This window comes from Micropterus salmoides, unplaced genomic scaffold (genome assembly GCF_014851395.1).
Source record: "Micropterus salmoides isolate LMB-PRFRI ecotype aquatic unplaced genomic scaffold, ASM1485139v1 Ms_hic_scaffold_13, whole genome shotgun sequence".
NCBI classification, from domain to species: Eukaryota; Metazoa; Chordata; class Actinopteri; order Centrarchiformes; family Centrarchidae; genus Micropterus; species Micropterus salmoides.
The window spans coordinates 30,065,248-30,089,362 of record NW_024040374.1 but is presented as its reverse complement, the minus strand read 5'-3'; the positions used below and the strand labels follow the sequence as shown (position 1 = coordinate 30,089,362).

General features: G+C 39.2%; 1 protein-coding gene across 1 annotated transcript in view; it reads left to right on the top strand.

Annotated features, from left to right (window-relative positions):
- LOC119901248 (inactive N-acetylated-alpha-linked acidic dipeptidase-like protein 2) overlaps window positions 1-24,115 on the top strand; it is a 755,283-nt gene that overhangs the window by 449,173 nt on the left and 281,995 nt on the right. The gene's annotated exons all lie outside the window — the stretch shown is intronic.

Below are 24,115 nucleotides of genomic sequence, written 5' to 3'. Positions count from 1 at the left end.
ATTGCGGGACGATGGATTACTGTACACAATCTCAGTCAAATGGTAGACTGACCGACTGATCGATGGATGCCATGCTGCTAGCATCCCTAAAAATAAATTGACCTCTGTGTAACAACAGTAAAACATCAGCAAGACAAATAATTTATAGCCCTTAAAGGTCATTTCAGACATGGCAATTCAATGAAAATACCTACTAATGAAGTACATGGAGATAGATGCTTTTAAGTAGAGAATTAAAAGCAAGCAAACATGTGCGAGACAGTCTAAATGTCTAAGGGAGTTAATGATGTATGGTAGTGTAGGTTTGTACAGATGGAGTTGTTTGGCTATCAGTCTGTTTTCAGTGGCAACTGCTGTCATTATCGCTTTGTAATGAGAGTTGTGCATCATGCCAGTTCCTGTTTTGGGAATCTGCAGTTAGAGCTGAACTTGTAGTGGCAGTTATAGAGGATGTGTAACTGATGAATGTTGTTTTTCAGTATTCTTATTCACTCAACCCCATCCCTTTCATTCTCCTCATGTGCTTTAGTCCACAACATGGACATTTGCAGAGATTTTATCTAACAATATTTGATTTACAAACTTCTCAGCTCTCAGTGTGTGTGAGATTTAGCAGGTTAGTACAGTAGCAGCTGAGCAGAGATTGATAGTTGTTGTTAGTGAGGTGTGAATATGAGCTACAAAGCAACTGCATGACACCTTGGGTTTTAAAGATTAAAGAGCTGCATTGCTATCAGTGTCTCTAATGCCCGCAGCTAGAATGACTTAAAAAAGCATTTGCATATCGGTGTGTGCATGAACGTGTGCGCAAGTTTCATCACAACGCCTAATGTTTTTCATGACCTGGGGGTGACGCTCTGACTTCAAACAGAGCCAGGTGAGAAGTGACTACAGTGCATCAGTGGGAGGCACAGTAGAGGGTTAAGTGTTACATTGGATGCGAGTGCATGTGCCACTGCAAAGACATGCTCCTCTGGGCTAAAATCCAGTCAACATCCAGCCCACACACACTCCTTCATAACAACTTTCTAAATAAGGTGCTTTCTGTTTCGTCATGTGTGTCTGTCAACATCTCGGAGAGAATTAATCTGTTAATGAACATTTTGGGGGGAAGGGGGCACAGTCGACAGGCTTAAGAGTGATTATATCAAAGTTGAAGCAAATGCAGTTATTATCAATTCATTTAGATTATGTCAGGAAATTGCATGAGTAATGGCTTCCGAAAGGAGTTTTTTTGCTAACGGAAGTTTTCAGCTTATGAAATTGTGTGCGTGTGTAGATGACAAGGATGCTATTCATCAGGAAGCATGAATTTCATTTTTCACAAGGAAGTTTCTACTTCTTTAAAGAGTAAAACCAGCCGAATAGCAAACAACACTCCTTGAACAACAAGATCTCTGTACAGCAAAGGTGAAAATGTGTTTAGTCAACCAGCAGAGAAACTTTTTTTCACTTTTGTTTTGACAAAGCTGGATCTTGTGGTGTCCGAACAATAATGCTGCGATGATGTGTTGAGAGGAAACCCACTTGATCTAAAGCTGTAATTTGAATGTAATCAATGTAAACTTTTTTAAATGTAAAAGGGGAACTACCTAAAGACAGACCTGTATCAGCCAATCCCCCTCCATAATATGAAAATTATACCCTCCATGAATATTCAAGCAAACATAACTAGTTAATCGGATTTGAATACATAACAGGATCCTTTCCTTACATTCATTTTATTTCAGAATTCTCCTCAAATTCACAAATGTGTGAATCACTGAGCAAAAGACTTCCACTAGATTACCATATCATGTGATGAAAATGACCCAGCTCGTTAAGACGTTATTTTCAATATTCAGTTCCTACTGAAATGTGTCTTTTGTGTGTGGACTGCGTCAGTTACTGCATATATTGTCTTTTGTGTCCACTGCCGTTTTTGTCATGTCCCACGGGCCATGTTGTGACAGCTCACTAGAGGTAGTTTTAACCTTGTAGATTACATGATCCTCACAGGTCGTAGCAGTCCCTTGTGATTCTAGCAAGTTAAGAGTCTAGTGGTTGTTTATTCTGTCCCTATGTCTGTGAGTATGAAGCTGTACTAGTTCAAATATTTACCTTTGCCAATTGCTAGCCCATGTTCAACACTTTAACACTAGTTAAAGACTTTTTAGTAATTTAAGTTTCACAGTGCGTTTTTAGCAAATATTCTGAACTAGCTTCCTTGGTGTTTATTGATGGAACCTGTTTAGCAATCTGTCAAGCAATACACAACACATATGAATGAGTATTTTTCTATGTACACTGAACAAAATTATAGACGCTTTTGTTTTTGCCTCCATTCTACATGAGCTGAACTCAAAGATCTAACACTTTCTCTATGTACACAAAGGCCCTTTTCTCTCAAATATTGTTCACAAATCTGTCAAAATCTGTGACAGTCAGCACTTCTCCTTTCCTGAGATAATCTATCCACCTCTCAGGTGTGGCATATCAAGATGCTGGTCAGACAGCATGAGTATTGCACAGGTGTGCCTTAGGCTGGCCACAATAAAAGGCCCTTCAAAATTGTGCAGTTTCACTGTATTGGGGGGGAGGGTCCCACCATTTGCCTCACACAGTGCAACACATCTCCTTCGCACAGAGTTGATCAGGTTGTTGATTGTGGCCTGTGGAATGTTGGTCCACTCCTCTTCAATGGCTGTGCAGTCAGGTTGAGACAGAGGACGGGGGACAAGTGTCCAAGTATTCTCAGTCACTCACACCCAAACTTCCAAACACACAGGTTGGATAAATCATTATGGTGGCTCACTGCAGTGATGGTGTGAGAAGTTTAAATGTTACTGTTGTTTACATCAGCTGACGCCTTGCTGTTATCTTGCAGTTGAACAGCAGTGTGTATAGACACGTGTATGTTTTGCTTACAGTGATGATCGATGACACTTTCCTACAATGTCTATTTTGCTACTCAAGACCAAACATATTACTTCTAAATCTATTGTCAAAGGCAGCACTATATATACAGTAGTATATAAGTCTGACTTCAATTTGGAGTTTGAACACTGTTGACTGATTATAAATATATGAAAAGCAGCACAGATTTCAATTTTCTCATGCTTGCTCTGCACTGGAGCTGCAGGTTGGGGGAAGCCAAAAAGTGGAAAATGTGACTCCCAGTAGTTCCAAAGTCATCATGTTGTGTCAGCTTGGCTGCTAGCAAGCCACTGGTAAATCTACATTCAGGATTCAGCAGATCAGTTGACGAGCTGTTGATGGTCAGCAAATACCTCCAATGCATAATGTCTTGTTTTAGACTTCTGCATGTGTTAAATACAGAATATGAGATGTCTTTGTGGAGGCTTTGGCATTGTTTACAGGCAACCATTAAAAGAGGTGAGCTGAGTAGTGAAAATTAAGTAAGGGGTAATGTAACTAACTCCGAACTATATCTGATAATTAGTATGTATTAAATATATTATTTATATACGTACATATATCTATATATATAGTATTTCAATGAATAATACCGTATGTAATGAGTAACTGATCAAACATTTCATGCACCTTTCCCGACAATGGGTCTACCATAGCAGGTTTGTATGGTTATTTCAGAATCTTGACAAAGAAAAGGACAGAATTCTGTGAAAACGATGTGAAAGATAATAATGGAGAAAGAGAGAAAATGTGTGGAGAGAAAAGAAAACAAGTGGCAACCTCTGGGGGAAACTGGACGAAAATGGACGAGGAAGGAAGCAAGGAGGAAAAGGGAAATAAAAAAAAGGCAACTTAACAAGAAGCACTGAAGAAGAAGCACATGAACAAGAGGCACACGGTAGAGTGAGTGAAGTATCAGAGGTGAGATCTTATTCAACATTCAGAGCCATCCCGCTGGGATTTTCTGAAGGGTTAATAATCAATGCCAACACATCAGGCTGGGCCAATTAACACACAGCTAGAGATCCACCATGACCTGGTAAATGGAGTGAGAGAGGCTGATTTTGTTTAGACAGAACTGCAGCACAGACTGCAGAAGATGCCTACATTGAATTTCTGATGTTATTCTTAAATACTCTTCCCTAAATTGGGCAATCAGACAATCCAGGCAGTGGGATAAAATGTTCAACCATGGGAATGTTGCGCTTAAAGAGCATTTGTGACAAATCACAGCTGAATAAAGTAAATAGATGTGGTGTTATTCTTTTTCAAGTCACACAAAAAAAGAAAGGGAAGCAGATGTCGTTTATAGATCGGATGATTATGTGAAGGTGTACAAAATATATGACATTTAACAATATCAGAAAGGCTCAGACTGTATAGATTGACAATATACTTTTGTATTTCACATATTTCAATGTACAGCAACATATGCAGCAGAAGTTCTTTAAATTTTAGGCATTAATTTTAAACATAAGGCTTGAGTTGTCACATGGGATAAAACAGTAAGAACAATTCTGAATAAATAAAGCCATAAAATAAGAAAAACAAAAGTCTATTGGTAGAATACACTTCAAACACAATACAAAATAATTTAATTCAGGATAGTTCAGAGCTTTGTACTACTAGTATGCAATTACAAACAGTTTATATGCGTTCAGTGTTTCTCACTAAAATGAATTGTGCATTGCATATTTGTGTGTCCTTGGGCCTAATACATTTGCATGCTTTTTGCATCCTAATTTGTGTGCTTCCAAAATTCCACACGGTACCTTTAAAGCTGCGTCATTTGATTTTTGCTGACCACAGAACAAATTGACAAACAAACACAATAATGGGAATCACCAATCCGTTGATTTAGTCTCATAAAAAATACTAAATGAGCTATAGTAAGTTAAAGAATTTTTAAGAAACCAGTGTGTATATCCACAATCATTTCTTTTAAAGATAATGAAAGCTAAACACACAATATGCACTAAAGAACATGGGCTGTGTGCGAATGTGTGCACGTGCAGATATCTGGTTGGATGCGTCTTTGTTCTGCCTCCGTATGTCTCTAGGGCACAAGCATGAACACATGTGGTCAGAAACAAAGAAAGCATGTGAGCTTTGTGGGAGCTTAAAGTTCCTCCCCGCTGTGCGTGCTTGTGTTTAAGGCCAAATTGAAGTGTATATGATTGATTTGTGAGCTGACAGTGCCATGGTAAGAGAGTCAGTTAGTTACATGCAAAGAATGTCTGTGTAACTAACACAAAAACTTAGCATGTGGCTAGCAAACAGATGAAAACGCAAAAAAACTCAGAAAAACACATCAATACATGTACATTGATAAAAGTTGAACAGTCCTGTCGTTAGCCATGTACACTGTTGTGTAATGAAAAAGTATTTGCTGTGCGGTGTCCCCTTGTAGATTTTGGAGGAAGCTGGTCACTCCGTTCTTTGTTCTCCTCACAGAGTTAACAGCTCTTGCTTTGTCCTCCTGTTAGCATGTGAAGTTAGCTGGCAGTCTTTGTGTTGCTGGGATCTCAGGCAAGCTCTCGCCTTGCTGCCGTAAGAGTTCAGCTCGGTGTGACCGCTCCGGGCAGGCTGAACTGCAGAGATAACCTTGGCCGCAGGTCCGAGACGTGAGCCGAATTTCAGAGAGCCAGATGAGTCCAGGTGAAAAAGTGAAACAAAGGGTGCCTGACCCATTTTTTTGACTTGATGACATCACAGGAAAAAAATAGCTGAAAGTTGGGTTTGAATACCTAAGGATTATGAGTGAGTTCAGTGGCTCAGTTTTAGGACCCTCAAATGAACAAATTCATCTGTGGAGCTCCAGTGGTCCCAACACTGCGAAATATACAATTGTGGCGAACTTTGCCTGTCTGCTGCTTGGTGTTGGGCAGGTAGTGTACAGTGAGTTTATCAGAGCTTTTTCACTACTAAAAAACACCTGCCTGCTGTGTCTTGAAATGTAGTGGGACTATAACGGCTCCATATCTCCTGAGGGGAACTGCAGAGTCAAGTGATTTCTATGGGTTCATCAAGCAACCCCTTTCACATTTCACATAGTCGTTGTTAATATAGAACATATTGATTATTGCAGCTTTAAATTAAACTTCTGTTGACTGACAACTTCATTTGCCAAGATTTCTAACTCACTGCTCTCTCTGTACAGTACATAAAGCATTGGATGCAACTCCTTCCTTACAACAGATTCAACTTCTTTTCCTTCCTTTTCTTCAGCAGAAAAACACAACTGCTGCAAGCTTTATGGGCTCAAAGTGTGTTTTGCTGTCAAAACATCACACAGGTTTACAACAAAACGGCAACCATCTTTTCTCCTTCAGAAGTCTCTTGTGTGTGCAACAAAGAGACTGGACGTATGCAAATGTCACTTGTTAGCATACCACCAGCTCAATCCAGTTATTATGGAAAAACGTTATGATGTGTCAGAGGTCTTAGGATCGAAAGTCAGTGTACTGTGGACCATTTTTGCAGAATTAAACCGGGAGCAGCTCTTTTTACATCAGTCCATATTGCAGGTGTGAGGATGTTCCATGTTTTAATAAAATCCGTATGTCTGCTCAACGTCCTCAATTCTATTCTAAATGAGGCTTAATGCAGTTAACTTTGCTGGTAACATAAATAATAGTGGTAATGACAGACATTAGCTTAAAAGTTCTACATTTTATGTATGTTGTTATGCTACCCAGTGTCACTGATCCATTTTACAGGAGCTCGGGTCATATCCCCCAGTGTAACCTGCAGCGACTTACAGCCACACTAAGTCAGAAACCTGGCCTGATCTGATAAAACATCCCCACTGGCCTCCACACTCTAAACGTATCAGTGCTTTCTCCTTCTTTTACATGCTCCTTTTCTCCTTATGTCTATGTAAATCGGGTAAAGTGTGACAGTTTCAGCAGTATTAAACCCCTTTTCCACTGCACTGTACCAACTCGACCAGCCTCGCCTTGCCTTTTTTTGGTTTTCCATTGTGGAAAAGCTGTACCTGTACCTGCTACCATGTACTTTTTTTTTTGTATCACCTCCGTCGAGGTTCCAATCGAGCTCAGGTGATAATAAAATGTGACGTGAAAACACAGCAGACTGCTGATTGGTCAGAGAGAATAGGCACTATTCACTTCATCATCATTGTGTGCCAGCATAAGAAAGTTTTATATTTTACAATTTTACAATTCACACGTTATTTCATCACTAAATCCACTTCTGAGAATGTTTAAGGTGAGAAATCAACTGTGTAGATTTCGAATATTGACAGTTTTAGAGAAGAATCTGCTTGAAAGTTTTTTGGAGTTGAGGAGCTCCGTAAGTGGCGGCGGGGGAAGCCTGCGCCAGCCCGTGGGAGGAGCGTGTGAGGCCGGCCGGCCGGCCGCTCACAGAGCCCTCTGCTCCCGCCGTCACACAGACCGCTGCAGCAGAGGAAAACACAGCTGGAAGGTTTTCATACCGCTTATCTGTCTTTACATTCTGAGGAATGTTGAAACGTTTTAACTAAAGAGACAGCTGTGTGTGGGATGCTGGTGTGTGTGTGTTGCATTGAACATTACGTCTCGGCAGTTGTGTGTGGGGTCGCTATGACAACCAGCTACATCTCTGGGTATTATCTGCAATGGAAAACGGAGGACGGCCAAACTGAGTCGTGGTGAGTCAAGGTGAGTTGAGCTGGTACTGGGAAAACGGCATTAGTAGGAATTAGTTGAGAGTCTTTCAAATTTTGGTTGTTGTGCTGGCTAGTGTTGGAACTGTTCTTGGCTTTCCAATGTTGTTGTAGCATTTTTCATTTTAGCTTAATTGGTAGTGGCGACACCATGGTAAAAAGTTTAATTCTCTGACTTAAGTGAGTAAAAGAAGGCAGTTACTGACAGGGCTGCTGTATTTCACACAGGCTTTCCAAATACAGGTGCATTCTGGCTTCACCACAGCGGATTTTTAGTTTTCCCTTCACAGACTTTCAGCAATACATCAGCTTCGGTGCACGCACCAGGGTGAGTTATAACACAACTCTGGTGACAAACCCTGGTTCACAGTTCACAGTAAGTGTCAAACTTCAGTTTTAGGGCGGGCAGGAAAGTTCTAAAAATTATTTTTTATAAAATGTCTTCATTTTTTATTGTCAGTTTTCTATTTGTGCTCCTCGACCTGCAGTACTTGCGTTTTCTCTCTAGCTACGGTTATTATTATACATCAAAACAACAAGACAGATTCTCTGTAAAAAAAATGAAAATCTACTCTGCAATAAACCTGATTCTGATTATTAGGTTTAAACACATACATACATGAATAGTCACGCACCGGAGGCGTATGTCTGTGTAAGGGGAATGTACGCCCTTCAACCATGGTCCTATCTGCTTCCAAAAACCAAATGTGGGCATTTCCCAACATCAAAATGCAAAGTGAAATGATAAGATCGTCCCTTTGAAGTTTGACATTCACATTGCGCTATTGTTTTTAGCCTGGTTATTTCAACAAAGATAAATCAAAGCACCAAGAATGGCAATATCCCAATAAACAAATGTTGAGATCCAAAAGATTAGGTGTTTGATAAGAAATTGTCTGCTTTGGCAAACAAGGGGCTTTTAGAGAGATACTAGTCCCATATCTTTCAAGCTAGAATCATTGAAGTCCTAGATAAAACTAAGCACCAAATGTGATGCCAGCATGTCAAACATGTCTCAGTTATTTGTATCATACACTCTCGTTACTGAGAAAGGTAAAGGCTTTTAGCTCTGCAGATGTTCTTCTTCAGTTCATATAACATCATGACACATTTCAACAAATCTCTTGAAGAATCTGTTTTGTCATTTACAAATTACTGCAAAGGAACTTAAATTCTCCCTCCTGTTCTGTGTAGCCTTCATTTCTCTGCCATGCTTTTCTGTGCAATCCAGTATTTCTGCCATGTTCTGGTTGCTATAAATAAAGCACTGACATTTGAACTTGCAGCCTTCATGCAGCTGAGCAGCCACATGCCCAGTGCACCACATAAATACGTAAAGAGCATTTATGCACACAGACAATAGCTGTAACAGTTAACTTTCAAGACTACTGGTTATTGATTTGCATTTCAATAGTCTGAATGGTTCAGATTTTCTTCTTAAATCAATAAAGACTAATTTCTGAATATTCATTTGACAAAAGACATGAGACTGTTAGCAATTGCATTCAGGGGCACCATTGTTGAACTGAGTTGAATTTCCTTTAAGCTGTCACACCACTTAGAGTCATATTGAAAAGGCAATAGTTTTCCTGTTGAAGCAGTAGGATTTAAGGTGTTTTTGTTTCACGCCTGTTGTGTCGAGTGCCTAGTCTCAAACAGTCCCTTTGTGCTTCAACCAATCATTGCATTACCAAATCACTGTACTGTTTTGTACAGCTGCATTAATCAATATTTAAAAATTTCCAGTGGATCAAATCACTGTGTAACATGAAAGGGGTCACTCCTAGTGATGAACCCACAAGGAACTGCCACCAACTCTGCAATTCCCCTCAACACTATGTAGCGTTTTAGCATTTTTCAGCTTTTTATTTTGGTTTTCTTACCACTCTCATCAACCTCCTCAACAGGCAGCTGAACACTCCCTGCCCATCAACAAAAAGCAGACAAAAAAGGTCAGTAGAGGGGGCAGCCACCTGCTAAGTGAGGATAAAAATATCTAATAACATGTTTCTGTATTTATGCTCTTATAGCTTAATGATAAATGATTGTAGACTGACTGAAATTACTGAAACATACCGGTCATCCCTGTGTAACAGTTCATGCGTCTTATGAACACAGCCAGGACACTGCGCTTAATAATTAAAATCCTCAGAGCGTGATATAATTATTAAAAGTAGGGCTGGGCGCGTTATCGCATTAATGCATTAATTAATTAACACCGACAATTATTTTATCTCACGTTAACGCAGGTTTTAGTTTTATTGTTTTGAAAGTCCCTTGCTCACTGACTCTGAATACACATACTGTCAAACCGTGGGTCACAGGAGGGGCGGGATGTTGATCAGCCCGCTAACCACCCACCCAAACAAGCAGTGGAGGGAGGCTTCGGCAGACTACGCTGGATGCAGCGTGCGGGAGAAGTAAGACGGCACTCGGCGGGTAAACGGCAGGCGCTCTATGAATGGTAACCATGGCAACGTCTTCTGTGCGCTACACAGCTGCAGCCTATTTAACTTAAGGCTACATATCTTTACCTGATAGGCCTTCATCTAGTTTTGCAGCGATGCTCTGCCATGCGAATTCCCTCCTGTTGATGTCATATTTAGTAAACAGTAATGGATTCTGGAAACTCACAAACAGCCAGGATCAGTCTCTCTTGTGCTGAGCGTCACGTACAAAAAGTTCAAGACATTTCAACTCCGTTAGCGGGCGGGTGTGTGCATCAGATCAGGCGAGCGCGACCGCAACAGTTTCACAGGAACGTGCCCGCATGTCGCTACGCCTTGTGCTCTTCCACCTCACCTCACTCTGACAGGGACACTTGCTACTGAACATAAACTGTTTATGCTGCTCCCTGATAAAAGGACAATGTTTCTGCGGATACCTGTTCAGAAAAAGAAGAAGATTTATATGTGTTAACCAGTTGCTCAGAAGGTGCCTGGACTCTAACTTGTTTTAACAAGCTAGAAAAAAAGCTAATGCCCTGGCAGTGGCAAATAGCCTTGGTTTCAAATTTGATTTGATTACATTAATGTTTAAGTTGAGATTTACAAGAAATATTTTATTGCTACTGTGTACGGGAGTAAAAAGCCCCTTATTTGTTTAAAGTGTTTTCAAACCACATGTTATTGCACTTTTGTGTATATAGCAGTACATTTAAATTAAAAGTGCACAATACATACACTACTTTTGAATTCATTATTCAATTTTGCGCACAGCAATGCTATTAATCTTGATTAATCGCAGGAAATCATGCGATGCAGCTGCAGTAGTAGGCCTACATGGATCATGTGTAATATTCATCCAGCCAGAGGGAACGATCACGAGCCGTTCACAGCGCACCGGAGAGGACCAGGGAGAGGAGATTGCGGAGCGACCAGCCCGCTGCAGACGGTCGATGATAGTTCCCTCTGGCTGGATGAAGTCTGACACTCTGCATGATCCATGATGATAGAGAAATATAGAGATTAATGGCAATAAAGCAAGCGGTCAATATTTTAGACCCCCCCCCCCAAAATATCACAAATCATGCTTTTAAGGGAGCTGATATCTAAGCTCCTCTGTCTCCCCAGCATGTTGTGTCACCAGAGTTTGCATCCTCCACAGTAAGGTTTTCCTCCCGCGCCAGGCGTCGCCCCGGTTCAAAGCACAGGAAGAAAAAAATACCGCTAAATGAACACTGTTCAAGTGAAAATTCAGAGGGCCCATAATATTTTGTCTCCTCATTACACTGAGATATTATTTTTATTTATTTATTTTATTCATTTAACGCTTTTATTTTATAAATTAAATTTTAGTCTTTTCATTTTTCAACAATACTGCATGTTAATATAGTCACAGTCAGCGTTTAAGGACATTGTCTCCGTCTCGGCTTCGTCTCATTTTCGTCAGGGATAATAAGGTTGTTAAATATATTTCGTTTACTTTCGTCTGATGAAAGTAACACTAGTGTGCCTTTGGAATGTTAAACCTGCATTGCGGACCCTTTGTCTCCGCTTCTGGCTGTGAGAGTAATTGCACAAACACTGTCAATAATGATGTCTGAGCGGCCCAGGGCTAACAGAGCTTTCCAATAACGAAAAGCTACACCAGTGGTTATCCAAGTTTGTCCTCACCATCGATCTCTTTCTTTTTTCACTGTAATCCTTCCTCTGAACGCAGAGTTTCTTTTTAATCTGGAGCATCTGAAACTTTTCTTGGACGCTTCTCAGGTTTCTTCTGCCATAGGCTCTGCCATACTCCTAGCTGCTTTAGCCTGCTCTGTCACTACAGTTGCGCCAGACCCATGTTGCTCATCTCCATTCACTTTCAATTCAAGTTGCTTTATTGACATGAATACAACATGTTCAGCTCTGGCAAACCAATCACTGCTGGTTGACGTAAAACTCATTACCAGTGAGCCAGCGCGTGAATGTCACCACAGACACCACATTTAAAAACTCCCCTATACTGCCAATACAGTTAGATCTACATGGCAGTGAGGCTTAGTCAGCATTGTGTGAACTCATTTGACAAGCGCTTGAATGTAAAAGACATTCATTTATATGTAATTGTACAGTCAGAGTCTGATGTTAAATGTAAGTCTTCTGACACTTGAAATGAAATCCATGCATTCGGGTCATTGGTTTAGTTGTGCCCAGTCAGCACCTCTACCATCACGGACAGACACTTTCAGTTTGCACATAAAAAAAGATGGATGGAAAATCTAAAATTTGACAAAAACTCAAAATATACCCAACAATATTTTACACTTGACTGAGTGGAAAAGTGAAGAAGTATGTGACTTAAATGACCACTGAAGCTTCCACTCCTCTGAGGAGACTAAAAATACTGGCAGGCGAAAACATCAGATCTTTTTTTGTCTAAACTCTATCAGAGTTGTGGATTCAATTCAAAGATATTTTTTAAGGATCTCCTCTGTGGTGCTGTATTGGATAACCCTATATTTAAGGTTAACCTAGAAATGCGACTAAATAATTGTATCCTAATATGATCGTAATAGTGCCACTTGTAAACATAACATTCTTAGTATAGTACTAAGATAAAACATTATATTCATTTAGCTGATTTATTTTATCTAAAGCACCTTACAATAAGTGCATTCAACCATGTGGTTACAATCCAAAAAATATAAGAATCATGTAAACTTCATCAAAAATTTACCCAACTGCTTCAAGTGCTGGAACAGCGAGCTATATCGACAAAGTCAGGGAGGGCTCTGTGCAATATACATTCATAGCTATTTAGCTAGAGTTTTGATTGAATTTCATAGTTGAATGCACAATACCCATTTCCTGCCATTATCACAGCTGGCCAACAAACAAAGACATGCTAGTACCTCAGCCGTCATGTTATAGTATTATTAGTTATGTTGTTCTCAGTAAATGATGTGCATGTCATATTACCCTCTTATCTTTTGATCACTTCATTAGTCATGATCATGAGCGTTCAGATTCAAAACAGGGATCCAGTCAGCGGAGAGTGTTTTCAAACATTCGAGAGTTGGGGCGGTTCTGAAATGACTGGCAGGTTGTTCCACAGGTTAGGGGCAGCTACACTAAAGCTCGATCACCTCTGGTTTTAAGTCGGCTTCTGGGGACATCCAGGAGGAGGAGATTGGCGGATCTCAGCACTCTAGCTGGAGTATGAACATGAAGAAGCTCCGTTAAGTACAGTGGAGCCAATCCATTAAGGCATTTAGAAGTTAAAAGTAAGATTTTAAAATCAATCCTGTAATGAACAGGAAGCCAGCGGAAATATTGAAAACATGACCGACAATTTATTTTTACAGTCCAAATGTTCTTAATATACTGTGCATGCATGCAATGTCATTCAATAAGATCCATAGTTTCCTAAAAGTAATAAATTTAATTCATACACCTAGAATGCATTACAGAATGCTTTACAGAAACTATCCCATTACTGAATGTCTGCGAGTCTCATTTTCGGCGAAAAGTCCACATTGTGTGCAGCAGCCACCGTGTGTTCTATGCAAGTGTCCTTGAATGTGACACTAAACCCCCTCAGGTGGTGTCAGCATTTATGGGGAATTCTGCCATATGCTATTGTTATACCTGGAACAGGTACAATCCACTATATGTGTAAGTGCACAAATTGGGACCCAAGGGCAGGCTTAGCAGACAAGATGGGTATTATTTAAAAAGCTACTTATTGGTGAGGTAAGCTTGTAGGTGTCAAATTCATACCAATGTCTTTCTATAAAAGACAGACTTCATCAGCTGGCATTATTATTTAACCATATATCAACAACATAATGTGTGGCCACCTTTAATTATGGAGTTTTTGTGCAGAGCAGAATAATTTACAGGTGGACAATGGATAACTGTTAAACACACTCTACACATATGCTAGTTGTGCCTTACTTCAGGGACAGGATCATTTGTATTAAGAATGTTTAGACTGTATTTGTCACAACAGACCAACAAGACCAGGATCTTTAGACATTTAAAACATGGCTGAGAGATGCAACCTTTATTGCCTGAATTTGGAAGATAAAACTAGTGCGGCTCAATCCATTGTGTGACGGTCAACTTTTTTAATGAATTTCTCAGACAATCCATGTTAGCCCCAACATGTTCCCATCTCAGGGCGTCAAATACTGACACTTTGAGAAAGCCTGACAATCTATCTACATCTATGGACAAGCCAGTGAACAGTGTATTCATTTGGTGGTATAACTTTCAGTTACAGCAACCATAGAAAATAGAAGATCATAGTTGACAGTCACAACTTTTAATAAATTTGAGTATTGAAACTCAAATATGATGAAACTTGTCAAAGTTTACAACTAGGATTTACCAATTTTATCAGCAGAATATTTCATTTTCAAGTTGATGAGGGCTGCTTGAACATAATAGTCCACCATTGGTCTACAATTGGTTGTCTCATTTAGGGAGGAGGTACAGATCCAATCAATTCAATTACATTTTATTTATATCATTAAATCATAATAGAAGTTATCTCAGTAGTAATAGTAATGATAATACAAAGGACAATGGATAATTAACTGTAGCAGCTGGTATTAAGCAGAAACATGGAGGAAAAAGTTGAGTTAGTAACATTCATTTAATGGATAAGAATGCATACAGATGGAGAGGAAGTGGAGCTCAGTGCATCATGGGAAGTCTTGTGGCAGTCTAGGCCTATAGCAGCATAACTAAGGGATGGTTCAGGGCTCTCCTGAGCCAGCCCTAACTATAAGCTTTGTTAGAGGAAAGTCATAACCCTACTTTTAAATGTGGAGATGGTGTCTCCCAAACTGGGACCTGGTTTTTCCGTCCTTAAGGAATGCTGGAAGTAAATATTTCAAGTCTGTTGTAGGATGTGATGGTACATAGCCTGTTAGTAAAGACATATTGATCGTATCTAGTAAAGTACCGACAAAGGGTATTAACTTATTTAAGCAGCCTAGTTGGGATGGGGTCTAAGAGACAGGTTTATGGTTTAGAAGAAGAAATCATTTAAGTTAGTTGGTGAAGATTGTTGGGAGGAACATGTTTTACAGCTGTTTCTAGGGTTCCTGATTTTGAAGATGAATCAGTAATGGTTGACAGTGGCATGTGATGAATTTTGTCTGTAACAACTGAATTCAGTGAATGGAATTTTATCATCGATGAAGCACCTGAAGTCGTTACTACTGAGGGCTATAGGAATACATGGTTCAATAGAACTGTGACTCAGCTACAGCCTGGTTACAGTGCTGCAAAGAAACCTGGGGTTGTTCTTATTTCCCTGTATTAATGATGAGTAAAACCACATCTGGCATTTCCAAGGGTGTTTCCATATGTTTTAAGACTAAATTACCAGCTTAAGCAAGGTTCATCCAAGGAATGTCATTTCCTTTCAAAAACGACATTTGCTTGACCTTGTGACTTTGGGTGTTGTACCATGGAGCTAACTCTCTTTGTTTCATTATCTTCTGTTTTAAAGGGTTAACAGCATCAGGTGTCATTCTCAGTGACCTTGCAGCACTATCAACAAGATGATCAATTTGGGAGGGACTGTTAGCATAGTAGTCCTCTGTTAAATTGAGACGGTATGGAATGGTATTGAATGAAATGCTGATGGAATCAGACAAGTTAATAAAATTATTAAATAGTGTTCAGATAAAAGGGATCTTTGGAATTAAATGTTAAATTTTAATGCTATATGGCAGATCAAGGTCGAGGGTGTGGTTAAAATAGTGAGTGGGATTATAAACACTCTCTGACAGAAGTCAGTTGAATCTAATGAGACAAACGCAGTACCAAGGCTACCATTGTCAAATTACACATGGATATTAAAATTACTTACAATAATTACTTTATCTCTTTTAAAGACTAAACTTCATAAAAACTCAAAATATGGACCAGGAGTACAGTACACTGATACAAATAGAATGGGATGTAGAGTTTTCTAGGTTGGGTGTGAAAGACTTAGAACAAGACTTTCAAATGAGTTCTAATTTAATTTAGGTTTAGAATTGATTAATAGGCTTGAGTCGAGGATAGCTGCAGTTCTACCTCCTCAGCTGGAGCCTCAAGGAATGTGAGTCTATATGACTGGGAGTGGATTCATTAAAGCTAAGATATTTTTCATGACCCAGCCAGGTTTCTGTTAGACAAAATAGATCAATATGATAATCTGATATTAAATCATTTGCTAGAACAGCTTTAGATGAGAGAGATCTGATGTTTAAGAGTCCTCTGGTTGGTCCAGATTGAGTTTCCATGGTGAGGAGTCAAGTTTACAATTTACAAAGCCTCGCTTCCAATGCGACAAATACACTACACCTAATACATGTAGGAAGAGCTAAACATTTGACACACAAAGCAGAGAGAGCAGGAGACTGAGAGGGAGTGAGAGGAGCCATTGCTTGCTGCAGAGACAATTGTCACTTCTCTGTGAGGTTATGGGCGGGAAGTTGCTCTGGTGGAATTGTGAATGCCTTGTAGAACATCTCATTTGGGCATGAGGTGCAAGTTTCCAAGGCCTTTAATATATTATCTTGATCATGACATCAGATCACTGCAGTTTGCAACTTTTTACATCCTTTTCTGCACACATTGTGACTAGATCTCACATGTAACAGAATATATCCACCTACCTCAAGTACATAATACCTGCACATAATACATATTTATTCCAGCATCCTGTGCACTATGCTCCATTGTACTGTGTACATGTGTACAAGTATGCACCTGTATTTCTCACATGTACATAATAATAATAATAACGGTAATAATAATTTACTTGTGCATCCTTTGCACTCTGCTCATTGCACTATTGTCTCAATCTGTCTATTTTGTTTTTCTTTATACTGTGTACATACGTGTTCTCTATACTGTAGCCTGTGTCTGATTATATTATTGTATTTTATTATTGTATTATTGTATAAAGTAAGCACATCTTGAGCAATGTATAATCTATAGTTGAATTGTCATGTGTGTACACATACCTGGCAATAAAGCTGATTTTGATTCTGATTCTGACTCTTGTCAACAAACATGGTGCATCACTGGTTAAGGGAAACAGCCCTGTTATATGCACTGTACTTAATTTATTTTGCTAAAGAAGGGCAAAAGTAACTCTTGTCATTTTCCTTGTTTAAGACAACAAGGAGATGTAGAGTTGGGTGACCTTTCAACTTGTGGTCAAACTGCACCGATTGCCTTTGTCCCTGGCTGAGATCCACTTCCAGACGCGGTCTGGCCAATCCAATTACTATGTGTGTGTGTGTGTGTGTGTGTTGTATTCATTTACACCTTGAGAGATGGCATAGATGTACCTTTGGCAATATCAGTCTTGCAGGTGTTAGGTGTTGCAGGTGTCAGTCTAATAATGCTGTTTGGGTTGCTTCTAAACTTCCTGCCAAATCTGGGCAATCTTCAAGCAATGAGTATAACTATTTTGTTGTTGATACCCCTGCTGAATCTAAGGTATTCACTCTGTAGCCCATAGACCTTTTAACGTCAGACATTTTGATATGTCATAGCTGGAAAAGCACAGGTGTAAATAAAAACATTAATAAAACTGTTGTGCTTTTTGGTTCATTGGGATGGCCAACAGGAAAACCTGTATAGAACATAACAGACATTTAAAATGAATTAGATACACTTGTGGATTTCCTGCTATGATAATTCAAAATATCTGCCTTCAAATAGGTCTCTTGCTAATTAAAACGGTCCAATAATTTAGCCATAGTGATTGAACTTGATGACGTGTTCCTGGGATACAGATAAAACTCTGAGTTCAGTGAATTTCATTACCCGACGAAATGGGATTCATGTAATGCAAATGGTGGGGTTAAATTCAGTAATTAGTCAAGTCCCCAACAGACTTGTATAAACCAGGCTATAATGGGTTAACACTGCACTGCTTTTTTTTTCTTGTCCCGCTTTCTCATCTCCTGACTGCCCTTATTACCAGGACTCAGAGATCAAAATGTAATATTTGTTCAGGGGGGTTGAAGGTTAATTGTACAGTGTACAGAAGTGTGTTTACATGTGCATTGCTATTCAGCAGTCTATCTGAACATAGCAACACTGGACCTTGTTTTACATTCAGTGAGAAGCAGTTCTTTAACTACTGCTTTATTCTAAGTCAGTCTATCTCTGAACTCTGTCTTCATTTATCACTGCTGTGTTAGACTCATGGCTGCCACACTATCCTCAACAACAAATAAATAAAACAGAAAGTGTTGTTGGTAAGAAAGCCACCATACAGATGCTTATATACATGCTTATACAATATTTGAGAGAAATAGGCCTTTTGTGTACATAGAGAAAGTCTTAGATCTTTGAGTTCAGCTCATGATGAATGGGGGCAAAAACAAAAGTGTTTATAATTTTGTTCAGTGCAATAATACTTCTCCTATTAAATAAATATTGTTTGTTTATACCTCATTTGGAACAAATGAGGGGAGCACTGTGTGAGGTGCAAGACTAAGTAACGTTAAATTAACCTTACAAAAATCTTTAATATTTTTTACTAGAATAAATGCAATGGTTTTCCCCTGGTCAAATAAACATACTGCATGTTATGAACATCAGTAATATCCTCTGGTATCATTTAGTCACTGTATAAATTCAGGATGTAATACTGTTATACTGTAATAACAGCCAATACACACACCAACATGTGAATGAGGGGAGGACTGGCACTTATTTTTTTCCCACTTCAAGCACTGCTGCTTTCTCATTTTTCACCTTGTGCAGTACAGCAATTCACAATGCAGTATTGTGGAAGGTCCTTGCAGCTTGCCAACCTGAGTGTGTAATAGCGGCTTCATCTGAGGAGAGGTAAACGGTTTAAAAGGACATTGTGTCTTAGAACTGTTGACACTGTGCGTCTGTCTGTCTCCTTTTTGCTATAGCAGATGTTAAGTGTGTGCCATTTACTGTCTGTACAATAATTCATTAATGATCAAACTGACCCCCTCAATGTTAAACATATCATTTAAAATGGTCTCCCCTAAAACATGTCTGCCATGGCTCACCCAATTTTTCCAGGTGGTACAAAGTTTAGAGAAAGATGTATCCGAATCACTAGACTGACATTTTGATTGACAATTGGATTGCATTTTCATAATTACAACAGTTTTTTTATACCCTTGACGTGACCCCACCCACCAGTAGGACATACCTGCAGACAGATAGTCCCTATTCTCAATGACTTCCTCATCAGAACATGGTGGAAGGGTGGGTGGTTTACGAAATATCGCGGGACTGATGTCAATGCAGTATCGTCTGTAACGTAGCCAAGGCTTGAATATAACCTCTGCTCTTCCGCATGACTCAATTGCAGTGCAGTTACAGACAGTTTAACTAAATCTGTTCACATTCGTATGATCAGCTTACATATGAATGTAAGCACATTGTCACATAGAAACATCCATTAACCGTTTAGTAAGCTCAAACTCAAGTAACCAAGGTAAATGGTCCAATTTATTTTTAACAGCACAGATTGGTGTGGGTGGCCCATAAAGATGCATTCTAACTGAGTAAGCCAGTGATGTGGTCATTGAATGCTGTTTTATTCGGTTGTCTCTTAAGCTCAGGTGTTATTGCCTATAACTATAGTTATCTTTATTATTAAAAAACAGGCAGAATTTTTTATTTTTTCATTAACTGAATATAGTTATCTCTACTCTGTTATATCTGTCCAACTAGTAATTCTTACATTTATCTATTTATGAGAATGCTACGGATTACTTTAATTGTAATTTGGCGTAGGTCTTCAGCCACACTGCACCAGAATCGACCCAGGTCCTAGTATCAGTGATTACACTGTCGGGTGATGTACCTTTCTAATTCCTCCCTTCTCAGTTATACTATATGACACTGCATAGAACATCCAGTGATGTGTTGAATCTTCTTTATTGGCAGCCTCCGTCATCACTTAGATTCCACCTTAACACCAGCCCTGGCACCTGAATAAAGATTTCCTATCATGGAGCCTGAGCACAGGCGCCACGCTCTTAAAATGTGACAAATGCAAATGGGATGAGAGAAATCAAATGTGACTAACGTGTATGGAAACAGAGAAAATCAATTGTCTCCTGAACAAATGGATAAGCTATTAAAATGATTGTGTGCTATAGGAATATATTATCCTCAGCAGCTGCCAGCAGAGGCAACAGCGACTCATATTCCAAGTCTGCTTGGCCCAAGAAGGCACACAGAGCTCCCACTAAGGCAATTATATCCTCTAGATATACTCTGCATGAGCAGAACATGTGATTTATCTGCCTTTTGTCATTCTAATAGCTCTTCCAACTCATCATTATAGCAAGCATACAACATGTAGTAAAAATGTGGCCACACAAAAAGTAATAAGTCGATTTTTTTAGCTTTTAGAATATGCAGACCATAAATGCATACTCTGCCAAAGATAATTTGTCTGTTTGTCTTTCAAAGGAGATGGTGCTAAAAATGATGCTAAAGACTTGGCTTTGAAGCAACATTACCATTCCCCAACTTTAATAATACAAAAGCTTTTGACTTGCAAGCTTGGGAGTTAGGGACCAGACTTTGAACTGTCAGTGATACTGAGAATAAATAATTATTATTATAATTAAAGCTTAGATGCCAAAGTGTCAAGATATGAAACGTTTAAAAAAGGCTTTTATGAAACAATTGCAGCTGGCTGAAGTTTGGATAAACAGTTTTTCATCGTTCTCTGTGGGGTAGAGGCTTCAGAGGAGAGGATTCAATCCACTCTTCAGATAAAGACAGTCGCGGGGCTTCAAATACAGCTTGTTAACACTTCAAAACAATCAGAGCATCTCTGCAGGCATGGGAAATGTTACACAGCATGACAATGACACAGATTTACTTACTGAAGTTTAGGCAGCTTTTTGGAATAATTTCCCCCAAAATAAATGCAGATGATGTACATGATATCCATGCACATCCTATTAGCTGGAAGAAAATGTCAGGAAGGAGAGCAATCTGCCTTAAAACAGGTTACATCTCCACATGACATTGATGGGATGGTAACCTTCTGAAATGGCAGGTTTATTGGAGTCTGAAACATGGATCCATTAAAATTTTAATAAACTAAATCACAAAATGGCGCTGTGGCCTACTGTGCTGAGTGACCAGTGTCCTTCACAAGAATTGAGACATCATACATTCTTCCTGTTTGTCCTGATAAATTCAGGTGTCAGATTTCAACAGTGATGGGAAATCTCTGCACAAGAAATAATGAAAAAACAAAAAAGAAGACTATCTCCTAAACGGCACAGAGTGAAACCACAATTTCTCTGTCGACAGGGAATATACATGATGTTGATGATACGAGACATAATGTTACACAAATTTAAATATAGACTATTTCATTGTTCTAAATCCCCCCACTGAACAGTGATTGTCCCACTATGGCTTAGCAACCGTAACTAGGGTTAAGCAGTGTCTTTGCCTGCTCTTCGTCATCTGTAATTACAGGCTTTTGTATGATTAAAGTTGGGGAACGGTAATGTTGCTTCAAAGCCATCAGCATCATTTTAGCACCATCTCCTTTGAAAGACAAACAGACAAATTATCTTTGGCAAAGTATGCATTTATGATCTGCATGTCCACATAAAAAAATCAACTTATTTGTCTTTGTGTAGCCACATTTTAAATTTTTAGTTACATGTTGCATGCCTGTTAGACTGATGAGTTGAAAGAGCTATTAGAATGACAACAGGCAGATAACTCACATGTTCTGCTCATGCAGAGTATGGATATAATTGTCTTACTTTTCGCACAGTCTCTCCAGGAAGGCATTCATACTGTTGCACTTGGTTGTTCACATAAAAAGTGACATAAAATAATTGTGTCAAGAATGACAAAAGACAGTTAGAGAGAGAAGTTCAAACCATTGCTCCCTTCTCTCCTGGGGTTGATGGGGGGGGGGGGGTTCCAAAGCTATTTGACCATCCGACGAGAACTTCTGACTTATTTTTAGTTGTGGCGTATTTACTAGACCTCTTCTCTAGACTCTGGGTGTTTACAGACTACTTGAACTCCCTTCATTTTACATAATCTATTGTTTATTTACAACTATTGGCTAGTACTGTAAGCTTGAAAGGAGTTTTCCTGTTGTCTACTGCTGATACTTTCTAATAATAGTTTTGCTAAAATTAAAATATGAATGCAGAAATTTTTGTTTTATCAGTTTAGTTTTTTTGTCTTTCTTGTTGTGGCATTTCTACTTTTACGTAACTAAAAGATCTGAACTGCGATGGACTGGTGACCTGTCCAGGGTGTACCCCGCCTTTCGCCCGATGTCAGCTGGGATTGGCTCCATCCCCCCGCGACCCTGTACGCAGGATAAGCGGTTGACGATGGATGGATGGATGGATGGATAAAAGATCTGAATAGCACCACTATTGTAGACACACACAAATGTAAACTGAGGAAATGGGGGATGGGTAGAAAGTCTTGTCAACATGACAACTGCATGATATAAAGGTAACATGTTCCTCAAAAAAAACAGACATAAAGACGCGGTCATAAACACACAGCTGTGTAGATCGGCACACACACGCAAACAGAGATGCACTCAAAGTCACTTGAGACATGAGGCGTCGTCAGAAATGGGCATGTGTCCCATACCACGGGGAGCCCTTCCAACAGCTTGGCTTATAGATGAAGGTCTCTGCAAGCACACACATACGGAAACGCACACACTCTCACACACACATAAAAAAAAAAAACACAGCAGCACACACACCGCCTCCTGCTGCTGCTCCTGGCGAGCTATGAGACGTGGCCTGCTGACTAGAGAATAGCAGAATTGTGTGTTTGGGCCATCTGTTGCTGAGACTGATATAGATATCACACACACACACACACACACACAATAGTAGACACAGAAACAAATACTACAGGCGTACACAAATGTTGCCCATGCACTTGCAGATAGATACATAGAAAGAATATGGTGTTTATTATCCACTTATGCCCATGGCTGTCACACTCGTGGAATTTTAGTTGATGATTAATTGTCATACAAATTATTGTGATAAATGATTAACAACTTGTCTTTTTCTGTTCATTTAATTCCACACAGCGGTGTGATTGGCTTTGCAACCTGGCCTAAATCCACATTGTTCATTGTAATGGCTTGTTGGTCTGATTGCATTTCACAACAATTCTAAACTGCATTTTTAAAGAAACCGATATTAAGCAAAAATCTGTGAAAGATAACTTCCCTCAGCAGTAAGGGACACCGATCAAGAGACCTGTTATTTGCACCTGTCTGTCATAATCTTGTTTCAGAAAGCAAAATATATGGTCTCATATGAGTTCAAACAAAATAACCTACACAATAGCAGTAGGGTCTGGATAGCCAAGCTCTTTGTCCACGTTTTTTTAGTTATTGTTTATTTTTTTGACATTGGAAACTCATGCCCAGCATGGGAACACAACTTTAGGATCCAAAACTTGCTACAGAGTGCAAACCTTAAGTTAAAACGTGTTTTTTTTAGGCTACGCACACTGACTCCTCTTGTGGATTTAAGAAAAATGTACTAGGTAAAAACAAAACAAAAAGGCCACCGTGTATCTCTTTATATTCCAAAATTCCACAGCACAGTCGGAAGGCTGTGCAGCTCCACTCTGCACCTGCAGCTAGCAAAGAGTTGTTAAGTGTTGGTCCTAAAGGGACATGCATTTATTTCTCTATTTTGCATTACAGGTGACAACTAATAAAAAATGAGAGTAGACCTGGATTAAACATTATTAAGAATGCAAGCAAATATAAGCAATCACGTTGTAAAAGTTGAGGCTTAAGAGTACGTTATTTGACAATAATAAAAAATACAACAGTGTATACACTGAAGTTGTAAGGCATTTTTGCTATTCAGGTACTTCTGTCTTATGAAGTGACAAGTCAACATAGTTTCCCTGTCATAATTTCAACCTGGATGTTGTCATGCATGCTCTTTAAGAGTGCGGTACTACATCTAAATAAGATCCAGTATCAAAATGACTACAATTTATTCAGCTAATTTAATAGGAGTTATACACAATATTGTTTGTCTGG